Source organism: Lissotriton vulgaris, chromosome 12 (assembly GCF_964263255.1).
Source record: "Lissotriton vulgaris chromosome 12, aLisVul1.2, whole genome shotgun sequence".
Taxonomy (NCBI): domain Eukaryota; kingdom Metazoa; phylum Chordata; class Amphibia; order Caudata; family Salamandridae; genus Lissotriton; species Lissotriton vulgaris.
In genome coordinates, this window is record NC_141700.1 from 41013566 (window position 1) to 41032048 (window position 18483).

Here is an 18483-nt window from a genome sequence, read left to right on the forward strand (position 1 = left end):
ACGTTCCAGGATGTCACATTTATTTTTGACGCCACTTTACGGTCGCAGGAGTACTTACAGTATGAATTTGTTCATCCTGCTCCTTTAGCAATGCGGCCGTTGGAGGATTTCCATTGCATCATTTACACCGAGGGTTCGGCGCAGGTTGCGCATGGCTCTAAACATGCCTACGTTTCCGCATGCGCCATTGTGGTCGGTGCCATGGTGAACGAGGAGTTCAAGTCCAGTGTCGTGCACACGCAGATGCTTGGGGACTGCACCGCACAATTAGCAGAGCTTCGTGCTCTGATGCTTGCATTGGAGTACGCAGATCCTAGTGTGACGACTTTGATCGTAAGTGACTCTTACTACTGTGTCCAGTCTTACAATGAAAACTTGTTCTTTTGGATTCAGAATGAATTTCGTGATTCCAAAGGTAGCACAATAAAACATAAAATGATCTGGGTCCGAGTGGCTGAACTTAAAGAAAAGTTACCACTCGTTTTTGTGATTCATACTCTTGGCCATCAGCGCGTGGGAGTCCACGCTGTCGGTAATTTGCTTGCTGATGAAGTGGCGAAGTCAGCAGTATCAAAATACTTAGTTGCAGCAGTCACGCGGTCCAAAAGTAAGATAGATGATGACATCTTGGCAGCTATTGCTGCCACTGAGAAGGGAGGTAAATATCCTGCGGGGTTCCCTTCGAAGTACACATACCACTTAAGTCCCGATAAGGTTCCTTATGTGAAAATTCCTGATGTTGGCGAACGTTTAATTCCCAACTCGGATCACAGAGCTACTTTGATAACAGCGGCTCATGAAGGTGTGGCGTCTGCGCATGCGGGCGTCTCAGCCACTGTAACTCAGCTACAACAGAGGTTCTGGTGGCGGGGACTGTACAAACAGACGCGCGATTATGTTCTTCAATGTGACATTTGCCAGAAGATTAAGCCTTCAACTGCTGCGCGTCCGCCTCAGACACAGTTGTATATTTCTAATAAACCACTGGGGTGCGTTTATTTAGATCACTGCGGTCCTTTTTCTTCTGATACTGCGTATAAGTATATCTTAGTAGCAGTTGATTCATGCACACGCTTTGTGTGGGTATGGCCCCTTCGGAGCGCTGATTCACGGACTGTCATTAAGGATTTGCGAGTCTTTGTAGGGATTTTTGCCTGTGGTACCTTCCATTCGGATCAGGGTCCGGCTTTCGCCTCTAAGGCGTATAAGGATGCTATGGTTTCGTTGGGGGTCCAAGTCAAGTTTTTGTCTCCGTACAGACCTGAGGGTAACAGTGTAGTGGAACGAATGAACCGTGACTTAAAGCAATCTTTGACAGCTCAAGTTATAGGCACTGGCAGAAACTGGTTGGCCCACCTCAATGGCGTGCAGCGTGCGCTTAATAATCTTCCTAGAAGGTCTCTGGGTGGGCGGACCCCATACGAAATGCTCTTTGGTATCAAGATGTATGTCCCTGACCTCGACGGTCTAGACTGCAAGGCCCAGGCCACGGCCTTTGACGTAGATGAGCATTGCAATGTTTTACAGGATCTACAAAAGACCAGAGACAGTCTAGCAAAGGAACATTTGCCCTCCACATCGGATGATGCGTTGCAGATCCCGGTAGTTGGCTGGCTACCCCAAGTTGGAGAACTGGTTTGAGAGAAGATCGATAACAAGAAAGAGTTTGGTCCCTCATATCGTGCACCGGTTTGAGTCCTTGGAGTGAAGGGCACGAGAACAGTCATATTACCACCACTTCCAGGTCGTAAGGAAAACAGATTTATCTCAATTGACAATGTCAAGACACACAGAGTGGCCGATTCTTCATAGCATGACACCGGCGGTATCCTGTCCTTCCATGGTGAGGCACTCTGTGTTGGCCATTACTTCTGGTGGTGAGCCGGAGGTGTCCCTCGAGATGCCTGCTATTTCCAGTCCTTTATTAAATACTATTCCTGTTACTAACACTGATGAGCTGAACTACACCTATCCAACCGATTTATCAATGCCGGATTTGCAGACTCGTTTGACCGGCCAGTCCAGATTCTCTTTTGACTCGGTTTCAGAAAATTCAAAGAAACCCTCAGCTATTGCAAAATATGCCACTTTATTTAAAAAAAAACATTTTTTAATTCCCCCTTGGACATACATTTGGATGATTTTATTTTCGTTTTATCTTTTTATGTCAATTGGTTTTGTGTTTTATTTTTTCCGTCTGATCGATGGCCACTATGTAAAAGAAAGAACAGGAATTCGGTACCTTAATGGAACATTGGCCCCACTTTCCTCTTCACATTCAGCGCACAGACTTAAACGAGATACAGTCAACATTACTGCTTGGCCTGTTCTTGATGGGATTGTGTGGGATGCGGTTAGGTTTCAAATACATGGCCCCACTGAAGTGATTAATGTTCCGAATGTGCTTAGAGTAAACATGGGGGATGTGGTTAAACAAAATATACGTTCTGACGATTGGGATATTCAGGCCGTAGAAGCATTATTCTCGGATTTGAAATATTATGCTGCCTTTGATGATGAGGATTTGTACTTAGATTCTGTTAATTATGGTGATTTGTTTTGCTTCCAACATTATGGTAATCATTTTCTGCATAAGACAAATTCCAGGAGGGTTGCTGTAAATTACACACAGTGGGAACATTGCCCAGCTCCATTGGGAGGCAGCTCCAGTACATTTCTGAAAAAATACACTTATTTTACAAACTTTAATCAATCAAATCCTGAGTCATTTTATTTCAAAATGACACAAAAGTCCATGTCCAAAGTTAGACTTACAGATACAAAATTGCTTTATTCGAAGTCCTTTCTAGACAAGTTAGCTGTGGATGGCTACGAGTTATGGAAAGGAACAATTGACCTTAAATCGGTTTGGGGTACCAAAGATTGGCAGGTACAAGGCACTGAGGCTTTGCACCGTGCATGTCTCATCCCGAATCACATGTTGTTTCTAAATTCTACTATTTCCCAAACAAGATGCTTTGGATTGGCTACTTCTAAAAAATTAAATACACCAATTATCCCCGAATTGGAAGAATATTCAGGTTGGGGTAATTATACTGAATTGTCCATTTGTGAGTTACAAACTCTATTGCATAATTCATCCTTTAATGTATCCAGTTTGGATCCGAAGGGTTGGCTGATGTGGCATAGAAGTGCTGATTCTTGCCAACGTCGTTTTCTGGGTTTGGCTGAAGGGTTCACACAAGTCAGACCTGATCCCCGTTTTGAAACTGATTATACTGTCACAACTTACTCTGTAGGGAAACTGTGACAGAATTGGTTACAACATTCCACGTTAGCTGCAGTTAAACTACATCTATCTCAATTAAATGATAATGTGGATTTGAATGATTTTATAAAAGGCCGGCTAATGGTAGGTCTAAACGGTGGATTTATGCGGTTTACAATGAAATTTGGAAATTTTCGCAAATTGAGGCTGCTAAACGCCTAAGGGCGATTGACCAAGCAAATTTGGAAAAAGTGCTTGCAGTTGTCGATAACAGTATTAACATGCTTTCTTCCCGAATTTACACGTTGAATAATATTGTTTCTTCTGTAGTTGACATTGTGAATGATGAGGTGTCTGTATTGTACCATGGTCAAAATCAATTGCGTTCTGTGATGCAGTTTGCATGGACGCTACAGACTCTTAAGACGGGCCGCATGCCCTGGAGTTACATGAACGTGTCCTCCCTATTTGCCCCATTTAATTTGACTGACAAGCAGCGCATGCTTTCCATGCAAGATGCATCATTTTCTATGTTACATATTGAAAAGTTAGAATCTTTGCCCTTTTCTGTAGCTGAGGCAGCTGCTGCAACATGGCTTATCCATGGCGTTATTAAGTTACCATTTGCTTTGTACAAATTTACTAATTGTATGCGGTACATTGCAATAGGGCGATATGAACCACTAGGCAGTGCATTCCTCCATGAGGCATGGTCTTTACCATACACGTACAGATGTCTGAAAGATGGAAAGGAAGTGAATCTGAATGGTGAAGAATGCACACAGTCACCTGACCGTTCACTAATATGCAGACACATCCAGTTGCATGGTTCTTGTAATCAGGACCGGCCTAATTTAGCCGATGTTTTGAAAGGCACGCCAGTTCCAGCAATAGTTCCCACATTTACATTATTGACAAATGGTAGTTATTTGCTTTTGAATAACAAAGAGTGTTATGGGTTAATGGTCGGTATCGCTTATGTGGTTACTGTATCAGAACGTGTGGTGTGTTGCAAAAATGTGCTATATCCTCCCACACATGGAATTCAGATGTTTCCATCTGGCCGCGCATCCCAACCTTGAAAGCGGAGTTCAATGGTATGAGCAGAATAAGAGCTCTTTTGTCTCAAAAGGAAGTGGCCCTGAGCTCGGCCCGTGAAACTTATGTCCTTCATATAGCGAACACACGCACAGAGGTGCAGGCACTTTTAAATACTGACTTGCAATTTCATTTCTGTGAATTAGTTCATCAAATCTTTAATGCCTCCTCCACGTCTGGCTTAGCTCATTTTTTTAAAATTGGTTAGCAGTGGTCTCGTGACTACATTTGAAAAGATTTTTGGTGTCATCCCCGCTTTCTTCCATTCTATATTTTCGAGTTTGTTTGGCGGATTCCCTGTTTTGCTGGCTTTAGCTGCAGGCATTTCGATATTATTCTGCTTCCTAAAACATGGATGTCCATCCTGCGCAAGAAGCCGCTCAGCTCCTTCTGACACTGTTTCGCAACCGGATGCTTGATTACTATGGCACCCTGCCGCTTGCGACTTTAAGCACGGCATTTGGATTATCGTTTCGATTTTCCTATTTCACATGTGTCCAGCTTGTGTTTCATTGCCTGAGCTGCGATTTCAACTGGGCCATTGATTTGTGTCTCTGCTTGCCGATATCTCCTGATGTCGATTTTAATCACCTGATGGGCCCCGTAGTTGCTCACAAGTTGGTTTGTTCTGGCGAAAGGATTATGGCCTTGGCAGCGATGCATGGACTAATGGGTCAGTGGGACATACCCGCAGCGGCGCATGAGTTTCTGGCACATAGCGTTCTTGAGAACCCACCGAGTTGTCCTCTGATGTTGCTAGAGGGTCCGGTGCTGGAGAAGCACGTATGTTCTTTCCCATTGCTTAATTGGATGGCTGAACTGTTTTTGGATGATGAGTGATTTCATGTTGGAAGCTGTTGCTACCTATTTTGCTTATTCTATTCACCCATGAGTTGCTTTGGAGACTTTCATTATAATGGCACGTGACTTTTTAATAATTCTAAATGGTGCCTTTTTCTTACTAACATTCAACTTTATATGATCTAGGCCTATGATTTTATATTTGGCCTCGAGTACAAGACTTGCTATTTCATTTTTGTTTGGCCAATATAGCATTCGTACATATTTTTATATACATTTTATATACACTTTTAGCTTGGCTCAATATTGTTGAACTCTGCTTTCATGTTATGCCTCTATTTCAGTATTGGCTTAAGTTTTTTTTGACCGTCCTCGGATCATTGGGGGGGGGTGTCTTATAGATGCTGCTTTTCTATATACTGTGTTAAGTTCGCATGAGTTTATTAAATGTTTAAACAACATATTTTCCTTTGGTTTCAGTTTGCAAACGGCACATAATTGTTATTGTAGCTTTCAACCTAGACGAAAGATGTGATTTATTTGAGAATAATATGTTATTGCTCTGATATCAGTCGTGCTTGGTACACTGTCTGAACAATGAGTGCTGAACCCTCTAAGAATAACCTAACACAAGGTTGCTGGGAGCTCTGAGCCTCACACCACTAGACATAACACAAATACAGTTGCTGCCAACATTGGGCTCTAAGCGAGTTTAAGATAGAGTTACTGAGAATGCAAAAACACACTTGATGGTGCTTCGCATGCAGAGAGCTGGTAGCTGATGATGTGATCCTCTCCTCCTGACATTTAGAGGTATGGGCCCTCCCTGCTAAAACCCAAATGAGACCTTCTTAGATATAATATAGTATGCTAAATAGGGAGCGCGAAATATAGGGGATACAAATTTCTATTGATTTTTGCATTATAATAGGCTATCACCGTTTGCTCATTATGGATTAGTGACTATGCTGATAACTCTGATTTTTATAATATGTATTCTGGTATTATATAAGATACTGCGTTTGAGAACCTTGCATTGAATAATAAATATTTCAAAATTGCACGTGTCTTCTTTTACTCCACGTTCTGGTTTGAAATGATTATAGAGCGAAAGAGTGTTCATGTGTTCCACGATACCGGAGGTAACCTAAGTTCATGTTTGTCTAAGTCATTGGGAGTTTGTTACGACCAATGAGACACTGTAGCTAGCTCGGTAAGGGGATTTTGGATACGGAGGTGAGTTTTGGGTCACCCTAATTCACTGAGGTTCCTGATCTCTATGCACAGTTCTGTAAGAGAACGGAATCCCTGCTACAATATAAGCGCCAAGAAGTCCAGGCACAAGTCGCACAACCATATACAATGCTGTACACCACTCGCTATGTGCAGGAAGCCGGCTCTGTATATACTATACCAAAGTAAGGTGTACTGTGCACAGAGTCCCTAGAGGCTCGTAGACAATACTAAAAGCTCTGTTTGTGGTAGTGTGGTCCAGCAGTTTGACTCATCAGAAGGTAGAGTTAAGAATTTCTTACACACTCAGACAAGAAATGTCACACAAGAACTGATTCCAAGACCAATTGTTTTGTATCAAAAATTATTACTTTGTTATTTTAAAACCAAGAGTAACTTAGTTGCAGGTAAGTAAGAGTCTTTTTAAAAAGCAATACTTTCAAAGTGCAGCAGGAATTGTTTTGCAAGGCAGCAATCAATGCTTTACAGCGATTGGCAATACCCAAGTATTTCTATCAGAATGAGAAGACTTTGCAAGAGAGAATTTAGAATGCGTTCGTATGGGAATGCAATGCTGTTGGAGCAAAACAGTTGTGCATTAACAGCTAAGTACACAACTTACTTTTCCAGTCTTCATGGGTTTAGACCAACACTGGGCGAAGTTCAATTTAAGGTAGGTACTGCACGGGCGGCCAGGTGTGAAGGTCAGACCTGAATGTTAGTCAATGGAGACTGAGGACACTTGAAAATGTGCAGCAATTACATTTATTCTAGCAGTCAGCGGAGAGCAATGAAGATGGATAATATTCGTTAGACTGCCAACAAAATTACCATCGCGGACGCCATCAGCAAGTTGCTGTAGATCGAATGGAGGCGGTGCCACAGCACTTGCGGTTGTGGAGATGACATACAGGGGGTGAAGAAGTTCTGCCAGACCGTCACGGACAGGCAGGTGGTGCAGGAGGGCGCCGATGGGCAACTTTCCCAATGGCACAGGCTCTCAGAAACAGAGCGGTGATTAGCTTGGGTCATTGAGACGAGAGGATCCCTCTAGCTCATGGAGCCGTCCAGCTGCCTAAACTGTGTGCCGCAGGCAGCCCTGTGTTGTTGGGCTAGAATGGCTGCAGTATGGCTTATGTATTGGTCTCTAACCCGCAGAGAGGGGCAGCATCGTGGCCTGTGACAGTCGGCGCTCCTGGCTGGCGCAGCTGAGAACTAGGACCTGCATGGAGTCATCTCGGGCCTGCAGCGAGGAGCAGTGATAAGGCCAGAGATGGCGAGCACTCCTGGCTTACACCACTGATCCACAGCGGGGGAGGTAAGGAATCCTGTGGGGTGAGGCTGCTGCGACAGGTCTGATTGCAGCTGCCTCCTCAAACTCACTAAGTGAATGCTGGCTGTGGCTGGAGGATAGCGAGGGCTGCTGGTGAGCTTGTGGGTACGGGCACATGTGGCAAAAGTCCCAGCTGCACCGGTTTCCCTGCATGCACAAGTGTCCACAGATATATTTCTGGTAAGAATTGAATGCTTCTGCAGACTTCATAGCCTGAACATACTCTTCTTAAGGCCTCCACACCCCTCACGAGGCTGCACGCACTAGACCCCTACCTCTCTGCCCTGTATCCTATTACTACACGCTGTTGCTGGGGTGAGGTCTGGTGCACCACCTCGCTACCAATAACACTCTGCTGATGGGCACCCCGATCTGTCCAGATAAGCCAGACAACACATGCTGGAGACTGATATTTGCAGCCATTATATCCTTTGCCATGATGCCCCAGAATCCCACACCTACTGCTCTGTGTGTGAGCGAGGCCTGCTCATGCCCCCCATAGTTGAGGTTGCTGGGGTGAGGCAGAGCCTCGAGCGCATCATATCGCAGATATCCGATCCACCTGGGTTATTTAGGTGGACAATCCCACATCTAGTATAGAGGATCCATCTTCCACTGCCCTGGATGCGTGTAGCGATGTGCCCGATTGCTGCACAATAGGAAAGGCGGATGCCAAACAATCCAAATTCTTGTTTGAGAGTAGACGCACACCTGCCAGGTGGAAAAGCCCCAAGATCCCAAAAATAATACCACGCAGCCTGAGGAGCATGTGGCTACAGATGGGGACATCGGCACGATAACACTGGATGTCAAGTCTAACCGGAAGAGTTTAGACCCCAAACTAGACCGCCTTCAGGCTCAGCTGGAGCAAGCCAAACAGCGAGTGGATAAACATGACAAGAGACTCAATCACCTATAAACCAGGGTCTCCGATGCAGATGATATGCAGGTCGCAACTAAGAAGCATATGATGCAGATGGATAAAGTTCTGGATATTATAAAAGTAAAAAACAAAGACCTGGAGGCCCGCTCCAGGCGCAACATCTTATGCATTTCAGGTATTACAGAGACCACGGCCATCTCAAGGACTGAGGACTATGTAGAGGCTTCACTTGGAGAGCTTTTTGGCACGGACCTATCCGGTATTTTCTTTGTAGAGACCCCACCACTCACTTGGCCCATGACCAGCGCTGGGAGGCCAGGTCAATAGTGGCTCGCCTACTGAACTACCACACAGGGACAACTGTAACACAGGCTCACAAGCATGGGGCGATACACCAGGGCAACAACTCCTCCTGCACAGACTTCACCTTCACAGATCACAGACTCCCTCCCTCCCCTACTAACACCATTCAAATAGCCATCTTACATTGGAAGAAACTTAAGGGAGAAGCAATTTTGTAAAATTAGTCACTACCCCTCACAAGAAAGTGCTAAATTCCATCTTCTAAAGATGGACATTAACACTATTTGCAAACATTCAACCCACAGGAGAGCCCCTGTGAGGAAACCTTGACCACCCTTTCCAGTTCTCAAAATGAGCACAGACACAAGTATTCAGTTCAACACTTTATTTTACAAGAATGTGAAGCTGTGAAATGAGAAGAGGTCTGGTCACCAAAGATTTCCTCCAAGAGGCTTCCTGTGGGAGGAGCGTCACCTACAAGAAAACAAGATGAAGAACATGAGTGGGGACAGCCAAGGTCACCAGAGATGTTAAAGCATTCAAAATCAACCAAGACTATCAGATACTTTACAGGTTTACTCCAACCTCTGCTGTAAACCAAACAAGTAGGATTCCTCCTCCAACCTACAGCGGAGAGAAGGCCCTCCCAAGCATGTTAGCATATTAAAGGAGGTAGAAAAATGGAGTATGCACAGGCCACTGCCTAGTGAGCTGGTTTTAAAAACACATGTATACATACACCCGTGGTAACTTCACTCCTTGAAATTCATTGCTGGGCCACCCTGTGTGGGCAGAGATACTTTCTATTCTCCAATTCCCCTCCAGCCCTCTGAGCAATATCACCATACTCATACCATTCCACCACCAGCGTGGATCAATGCTTTCTCCAAACAACTATAGCAAATTGTCACATGCGTAACATACTTGGGTAGTGCATGTTACGTCCACACTTTATGAACCCATCACTTACCTTTCATAGTGCAGGGAAAGTCAGACTCAAAAACAGACTTCAGAGTGGACCACCGGGCAACACCAGGTCAGCTGCGGAAGGCGGCTCAGAGGCTGTGGAAAACAGCAACACATTAGGATCTGAAACCACCATGCACTGATTCAGAGGGCAATGATAATTGGTACAAAACTCGGCAAGCCAAGAGGATTTACCAAAATAATGTAGCAAGGCCTCTTCTGGTTCTACTGGTCTGAAGAGGCGCTCGCAAGGGCACACTTGTAAGCTCACTCAAGTCCTAACTGCAGCCTCCAATCCACACTGATGCGCATCGTGCCCAACTCCACTGCTTCATTTCCATCTCAGGCCCATGGAAAGACTCTAGAACACATTTTGCTCTTACATTGCTACTATACATACTCCTTACAAACCCAGTTGCGTTTGAAGACAAACGATTTCATGAATTACAGGCTGAACGGAATTACCAACTTCATAGATTCAATTTTAAACCTGAAAAAGCTGAGCAATCGGTTTCCTGCAAGGTTTATAGTATTTCACTTCTCCTCCCTCCTCCACCCCACCACCCCTGAACTCAAACACCTTTATGAACCAAAACAGTCAGGTTCTACAAACAGGTGGATAATGAAATGCTTTTTGTGGTGTAAATTGTAAATTTTCAAAACTATTCACCAGCTGCTCCCTGCCACACACACACACACACACACACACACCCTCTGCGCCTTGAGACCCTCACGGGTGAGTAGCACGCTCTACAACCCTCATGGGCGAGTAGCACGCTCTACAAATGTTTGATTGAATTGATGTACATCATATAAACTCATGACTTACCATTTCAAGTGCAGTTTGATTTAGATCGGTTCCAAGCACACATGTAGGAAACGTAATCATCTGTGTATCAGGAATTTGTTCTGGATTGAGAAGAGGCCGCTTCTAAAGGGGTGGTAAATCTGTAATGATAACAAGGACAAGTTAGCACAAAGCTCAAGTGGAGAATCAATTATCTTCAGGAGGGACAGTGACCAATATTTGGCCATACTGTACTAGTAATCAAATGTTCCAGCCTCAAAGGTAGCAGCTCGTCTGCCACAAGGGTTTCTCCTCGAGGGATTGGAGTATATTTCACTGCGAGATGCCCAAATAGAGGCGTTCTGTACGGCCCTTGGGTGCCAAAATTCAGGCTATCTCGAGAGAGGCGACAGACCAGCGCCAATTTCCACCACCTCTCCATAGACGTCAGCACTGCAGCCGGTTCCCCACATGGTCACCCCCCCTAAAAGTCCTTTGATGGCCACATGGGGAGCCGGCTGCAGTGCTGAGGTCGGGCTTAAATTAAAGCCACATTTTTTAATTTAGTCATCACATAATAGATAAAGTAGTAAGAAATGAGAGTAGAGAAAGAGGGAATACAAAGACAGGAAAGACAAGAGGCAGGATATATGCTGGAAAGTAACAATGTAAAGATTGTTGCTACTCAGTGGGCATCACAGCTACCCACCAAGGGGCACTCAAATGTTTTGCATCTAAAGACATTCACCAAATAATCTTAACTCGCCATCCCTTATGGGAGGCTAGCGGCTCAAACGCTGGAACATGCGGCCTTAATTGGCACAAGTACATAGGGCATGGTACTAAAGAAGCTGCCCAAGGGCTGCAGCATGCATTATGCCACCCTCAGGGAGACACAAAAACTGCATGCAGACTGCCACTGCAGGATGAGTGAAAGGGCACACATCCTTCAGCAAACAAGACATAGCACTCCATGTGCAATGACCAAATTTAGTGCCTTATATGCAATTCAGCCCTACAGCAGGCTTTAGAGGCATAGGGTGCAGTCTAATTATTGTACGGGGGGTATCTGCATGAGCCTAGTTGCATAGGCAGTTCAGGCTGGACTGAACCCAAGGTGAGCAGGGTCAGGAGTGATTTGCATACGGCTGGGTTTGAACTGGAATGGCATTAGAAGCCACAAAAAAGGATTTAGGCCCAGATCTCTGTACTAGGGTGAATGTCTGGCATTGCTCAACATTCTGTCCATCAATTGTTTTTTATAGTTCCCTTAGGAAAGCATTGCAAGCAATCAGGCAGCTCTGTTAAATATATGTACTGGTCATTACAAGTTACCCAGCTACATAATCGAGGAACCGAAAATGGTGCGTGGTATCAAACACCTTGTCTCAATAAATCTATACGGATGCCAGGACCAGATTTGTAAAATGCACCCAGAGGGCATCTTAGAGGTGCCCCCTGACTGGTATTATTCAGCCTGCCACCACAGACCAGAAGTTTGATCCAACCCCCCTCCTTCGCCCTCAAGACTTCAGTCACACTCTGGCCAGAAACAATGCCTGCTTTGGAGGAAGGGTGTTCACACCACCTTCAGCAGGAAGGCTCGAGAAAGCAGGATGTCAGTCCGGGGATGAATTCATCGCCAGCCTTGCATAGGAGAGCATGGCTTACCCCAGACGAAGGAAGCGCCCCCCTGCCCAGAGGGGTATTTGGCATCAGAGCAGGTGGGAAATTAGATAGTCAGTAGGCGTGTCACAGGTTAGGCACACCCGTAAGATGGGCCTGCTGAAGGACAGCCAGGAAAAAGGTTTCACCATCTTTGATTTGATGATACTAGGAGCTCCGTCAGGATTGCGCCCAATCTCCACAGGAAGTGGGCTAGGAGGGGGGTGTAGTCACCCCAGCATAAGTATCCCATTGAGTACTACCTTACACTCCCCCTAAATTCAGTATTTAGGGGTTCCCTAACAGGAATTCAGATTATACATCATGAGAGTTGAATAGGACAATAGTGCAGTCACCGGGAGAACAGAGGCCTGGTCACGCACTTGACACAAGACCCTGTGTAACTGCTGGAACCGCGACAATTGCAAAAAAAGACAACTCGTCCGAAAGCAGTGCATCCTCTCCAATGCTTGGAGGACGGCCCGTCATGTTGACAGCCAGTTAAAATCTCCCTTCGGGTGGAGGAGCCATCCGCCTACGATCACACTGGTATTGAGACCTGCTGGTACTGAGACCTGCTGGCCACGAGGCTCACCAAGGGCGCTTCTCGCTAGGAAGAAGTCTTCATAGCTCCAGGAGATCCAATCCATCCCCGGGCCAAGTTGAGGGATGAAAGGCCCTCAAGGTGTTCTACAGCACCATTACCCTGCCCTTGTATAATCCATGGTATTATTAGGTCATTATTAGAACATGTCCATTGTGTGCCTGTCTACAAATCACGTTTTCATAATCAGATTACTTTTATAGTCAAGTGGAAAGATTGTGGCCTTAGTTTCCCCAAGTGGAGAAAAGATAATGCAGCCATTCCTGGCGATCAGTGCTCATGGGGTAGGCCATGAGGACCTGCCCTTTGCAGGATGCGCTTTGTACCTTTCCCCTGGTTAGGTCAGCTTCTGCCAGTCATGAAGTTCAGACCCTGCACCCAAGGGCAAGGCTGAAGAAATAGTAACAAGTTAAGGGCTGAACACAGCCTTCAGGTCCCTCAAGAGCTAGTTGGTAGGAGTTCTAACACTAGAACCAGAATATAGGGTGCCACCAAGAATAAAAGGACCACTCAAAAGAAGGGCACTCCATGGCACTGGGTTCATGCAAGTTAATTATAGAGTCAAGTGGTGAGCAGCTCTTTCAGGTGGCAAGTAAACGCAAGGATTGTGAGTAACAACAGGCTATAAAGACCACAGGACTAGTAAAGTTACATCTTCCTGCTTTGGCATCCTGAAAGGGCTGAGGACATTTTTTCATTTACTCTGCGAGACCGGTTGTAAATCAGGTGTTCATGCCACTGTGACCTGAAGGCTAAACTTTGAGAGGAGATGCCTTCTTGAAGATGAAGGTCACTAAGATTTGACCACATGGATCAGAAGCAGCGTTGCCAGATTACTCCGGACGACACTACATTTTAACGCGGTCACCTCATTCTTTCCTGAAAATGCTCTGCAAGGAGAACCCCAAGAAGAGCTATTCAGCAACGCCGGCTTAAACCCAGAGATTGCAGGACCGGAGAAATTGTCTTTGTGGCAATCACCAGGTTTTGCTGAATCTTTTTATTTGGAGAAATCCAAGTCATGGGCACATGATTTAGTGGAATAGTCCAAAGAAGCCACAGGGAAGCCAGCAGAACCTAATCACAAAAAAAAAAACTAGCAGATTCATTGCAAGCTGCGGAGGAGAAATCATTCTAGGGGTAATGTCCGCAGACAAGACCCACGAAAGAACCAGCCAAGCACTCCACGACTTCCATCTAAGGAAAGTGAAAGGCTTGGAATTGCCAAGACAAGCTTTACCACGCTGTGCCAACACGCTACATTGTACCTCTGGAACTACCTGAAAAAGAGGATAAAAAAAGTTAAAGCAAACTCAAGCTAAGACACATAGGCTAGCGGGCAAAATACCATCCCACAACACCCCACCGCTTGCAAAGGTGGTTGATACTGACTGATATGAGAAGTTATGAAAAGTTGCAGGAGACATAACCAGCTACGAGCCTGTATGGAAACAAAACGAACAAACAAAGATTACAATGATAACCCTGGGCGTAGTGTGCGGAGTGGGGCTACGCGGAGCTACGCGAAGTGGGCACAAAACTACGCCCACCCGCGCACTCCGCGTAGCCCCACTACGCGCTGCCCGCCTCCCTCCCGCCCTCCCTAAATACTGCAATAAAAGGATAGAAAGCTTTTAAAAACACCTTGTGCCCCGCGTCTCCCTCTCGCCGTCCCTGGATACGTGCCGCCATTTCGAATGCTAATGCGCGGGCACCCGCGCATGCGTATTTCTCGTGAGAAATGCGCATGCGCGGACGCCCGCGCATGTGCATTAGTATTCGAAATGGCGGCGCGAATCCAGGGACGGCGAGAGGGAGCACCGGGGACGCGGGGGACAAGGTAAGTGTTTTAAAAAGCTTTCTATCCTTTTATTGAAGTATTTATTTGGCCGGCTACGCACCGTCTGCGGAGCGCGCGTAGTGCCGCCTGGCTACGCCCGCTACGCAAAATGCGTAGGAGACGGCACTACGCGCACTCCGTGCACGGAGCGTACCTGCCCGCCCACCCCTATACAATGCACGCCATCTTTAAAAAGATGAAATCTCCACACCGCGCGCTTCAATGGAAACCCACGACTACCCTCTCAAACCGAGAGATCCTTCCAACTGTAACCCCTGTACTGATCCACAGGAGGGGGGGGGGGCACAAACCCCCAAAACCAGGAATATGTCTTACGAACAGCCCCTAAAATATAACCAAAATAAGGAACTGCACTAATCTTTCAGCGGCTTCCCCAGGAGACAGAGGCAACAGACACAGCGGCACAAAAGTGTTCCGGGTCACCTACCCAAATTCATAATAAGCGCTCATCACCCTTAACGCTGCTCTCACAACCAGAAATGACACGTCCTCTACCTGAACTCAGTGCTCCAAGCAAGAAGTACTTTGATAAATAACCGTGCGGAAGCCCCCTCTCCTAACTGGAGCCCACCCCTAAGAAACTAACATCGGGTGCCTTACCCTGGAGCCAGACACACGGACTGCAAGAATCACCTGGAAACGAAAAAACAAACAGCACTACTGCACAATACAACCATGAAACCGACTTCAATTCAAACGGCAAACAACGCGCGCAAAACGCTTAGAACCGAAATTGTATCAAACATTTCCTCTCCCACCTTTAACACCGGTTTGAACAGCAAGCACTGCAAAAGCAGAAAGTTGTTATAATCGTCTTTATTGGCATTTACAATAAGAGACAAAACAAAGAAAGCAATCGATTCCATCATCTGCCTTTCAAATAAACCACCCCCCCACCCCCGATTCACTCCAACCCTGGAGATTCATAGCTGTACTGGAAGCGTAAATTAGAATTTAACCCAACTCCAGATTTCCCAGACTGGTGCTTCCCTTCCAGGTACCATTTTTTCCCCGTTTTATATGGAACTACAACTCCCAGAATACAATCTTATATTAATAGAAAATTGCTTTGACAAGTCACTTGACCATACTTACACCAAATAAATGGTTTGTTTTGGATGAATCGTTTAGAAATACACGTTATATATATATATATATATATACACACACACATACACACACTAAACATCACAATACAAAGACTTAAATATATAGGCATTTAACCTCAATGCGGCCAGGGTTGAAAGGTATAAAAAAAACAGTTCAAAACATTTGTATTCAGTACAGATTAACGTGTACCTAAAACACAAGCCAGAGAAATGAGACAAAAGCGGAGTGATACAGTCTAAGAAATCAAATTGAGGTATAACAGTCTCTCAAAGGAAAGCATTATCTGGTCCAAAAAACAACTTTAAGAAAGATTGAAAATTACACGAAGAGCTGTAATTGAACAGTTACGTAGTACATAAAACAAATACACCACCAACGCTCGGTCCATCACCCACCTCCGAAAGACAGTTCCGTCTTCATCCGCCAGGAGATGAGCACTGAAGGCCTAAAATACAAAACCAGAACATTACGGACACAAAAGTCACTCGGGAACGTTGGGTGAGTAACAAAACTAAACAACATAGTAGAAAACTTAAAACTGCGCAGCACGGAGAGAATACTCACAGCAGAAAACCGCTTTTAAATCCAAAACAAAGTCCGCACACACCAACTTACCAGAACAAGCAAAGAGCAGCAGAGTTTAAATCAACAGGTCAGGTGAGACACGGGGTCACGTGCCACCTTTGGACAAAACAGAGGCTCGCTGTTAATTAGAGGCCACGCCTATTACGGTCACGTGACAGTCTCATGGCCAATCCGAAGCTTGCCCGGGATCTTGGCGGGAGCAAAGAGGCAGGTAGAGCTCGAGGGGATGGAGCCGGGCGAACCATGCAGGTGTCACTGATTGACTCCTGACTTAGAGCGGAGTTGTGATTGGCCAGGTGGTATTAGATGATGGAGCAGCTGTGTCTTTAGCTCCCAGAGGGTTCTGGGTACCTGAGGGTGAACAGTCGGAGTAGGTTCGCCTAATCACACTGGGCCTTTAATACCTCGCATGGTTCATTTAAAAAAGGGGCGTGTCTTGTGCACAGTTTATTGACTAGGGCTGCAGGGGAGAAGCCCAGGGGTGGAGTGAGAATAAAGGAAAGAGGGGGAACGGGTTAGGGTTGTGACCTGCCTCTATTTCACCAGGACATGCTCTCTCGTCCTGGACTTATCTTTGACAGTAACGGCATTCTGGGAGTTGTAGTCTTGGTTCATCTGCAGTGCACAGAACATGTCGGATTAGCATGCTTCATAAAAGAAAAGCTAGGCCTGCATCCATGGGTGGCTGACCCGGACGGCGATGCTAGGTTTAAAAAAGATCTGTTATTAGATCGGGATTTTGTTTTATAATGGATGCAGCCATCCACAGACAAGATGTGTTCACTTTCCAAAACAAGTTTTAAGGTTTACACAATACACACACTTGCAACAATGCACTTTTGCTGATGGAGTCCCATTACAAAGCAGAGATACAAATTGGTATTGGGCAGCACTTTGAATGTGGCTTGATCAACTTTACAGTACTTAAAATTAGTAGGTACTGAGTACCTGCACTTCATCAATTTGAAAGCACTGGTGTGTTACTTGTAATGGGAGAGTACCAGCATTGGTGTGTTACTTGTAATACCAGCATTGGTGTGTTACTTGTAATGGGAGAGTACCAGCATTGGTGTGTTACTTGTAATGGGAGAGTCCAGCACTGGTGCATTACTTGTAATGGGAGAGTACCAGCACTGGTGCATTACTTGTAACAGGAGAGTACCTGCACTGGTGCATTACTTGTAATGGGAGAGTACGAGCACTGGTGCATTACTTGTAATGGGAGAGTACCAGCATTGGTGTGTTACTTGTAATGGGAGAGTACCAGCACTGGTGCATTACTTGTAATGGGAGAGTACCAGCAATGGTGCATTACTTGTAACAGGAGAGTACCAGCACTGGTGCATTACTTGTAATGGGAGAGTACGAGCACTGGTGCATTACTTGTAATGGGAGAGTACCAGCATTGGTGTGTTACTTGTAATGGGAGAGTACCAGCATTGGTGTGTTACTTGTAATGGGAGAGTACCAGCACTGGTGCATTACTTGTAATGGGAGAGTACCAGCACTGGTGCATTACTTGTAACAGGAGAGTACCATCACTGGTGCATTACTTGTAATGGGAGAGTACGAGCACTGGTGCATTACTTGTAATGGGAGAGTACCAGCATTGGTGTGTTACTTGTAGTGGGAGAGTACCAGCACTGGTGCATTACTTGTAATGGGAGAGTACCAGCACTGGTGCATTACTTGTAACAGGAGAGTACCAGCACTGGTGCATTACTTGTAATGGGAGAGTACGAGCACTGGTGCATTACTTGTAATGGAAGAGCACCAGCACTGGTGCAGTACTTGTAATGGGAGAGTACCAGCACTGGTGCAGTACTTGTAATGGGAGAGTACCAGCACTGGTGCATTACTTGTAATGGGAGGGCACCAGAACTGGTGCCTAACTTGTAATGGGAGAGTATTGGCAATGGTGCATTACTTGTAATGGGATAGTACCAGAACTGGTGCATAACTTGTAATGGGTGAGTGCCATCACTGGTGCATTACTTGTAATGTGAGAGTACCAGTACGGGTGCA

The 18483-nt window shown here is 45.6% G+C and overlaps 1 long non-coding RNA gene across 1 annotated transcript; it reads right to left on the reverse strand.

Annotated features, from left to right (window-relative positions):
* Positions 1-9250: 9250 nt before the first annotated feature.
* LOC147673189 (uncharacterized) lies at positions 9251-11489 on the reverse strand. Its single transcript, XR_015302502.1, has 3 exons — positions 10676-11489; positions 9851-9942; positions 9251-9354 (listed from the first exon to the last, which is right to left on the reverse strand). It is a non-coding gene; the product is annotated as an uncharacterized LOC147673189 (long non-coding RNA).
* Positions 11490-18483: the final 6994 nt, after the last annotated feature.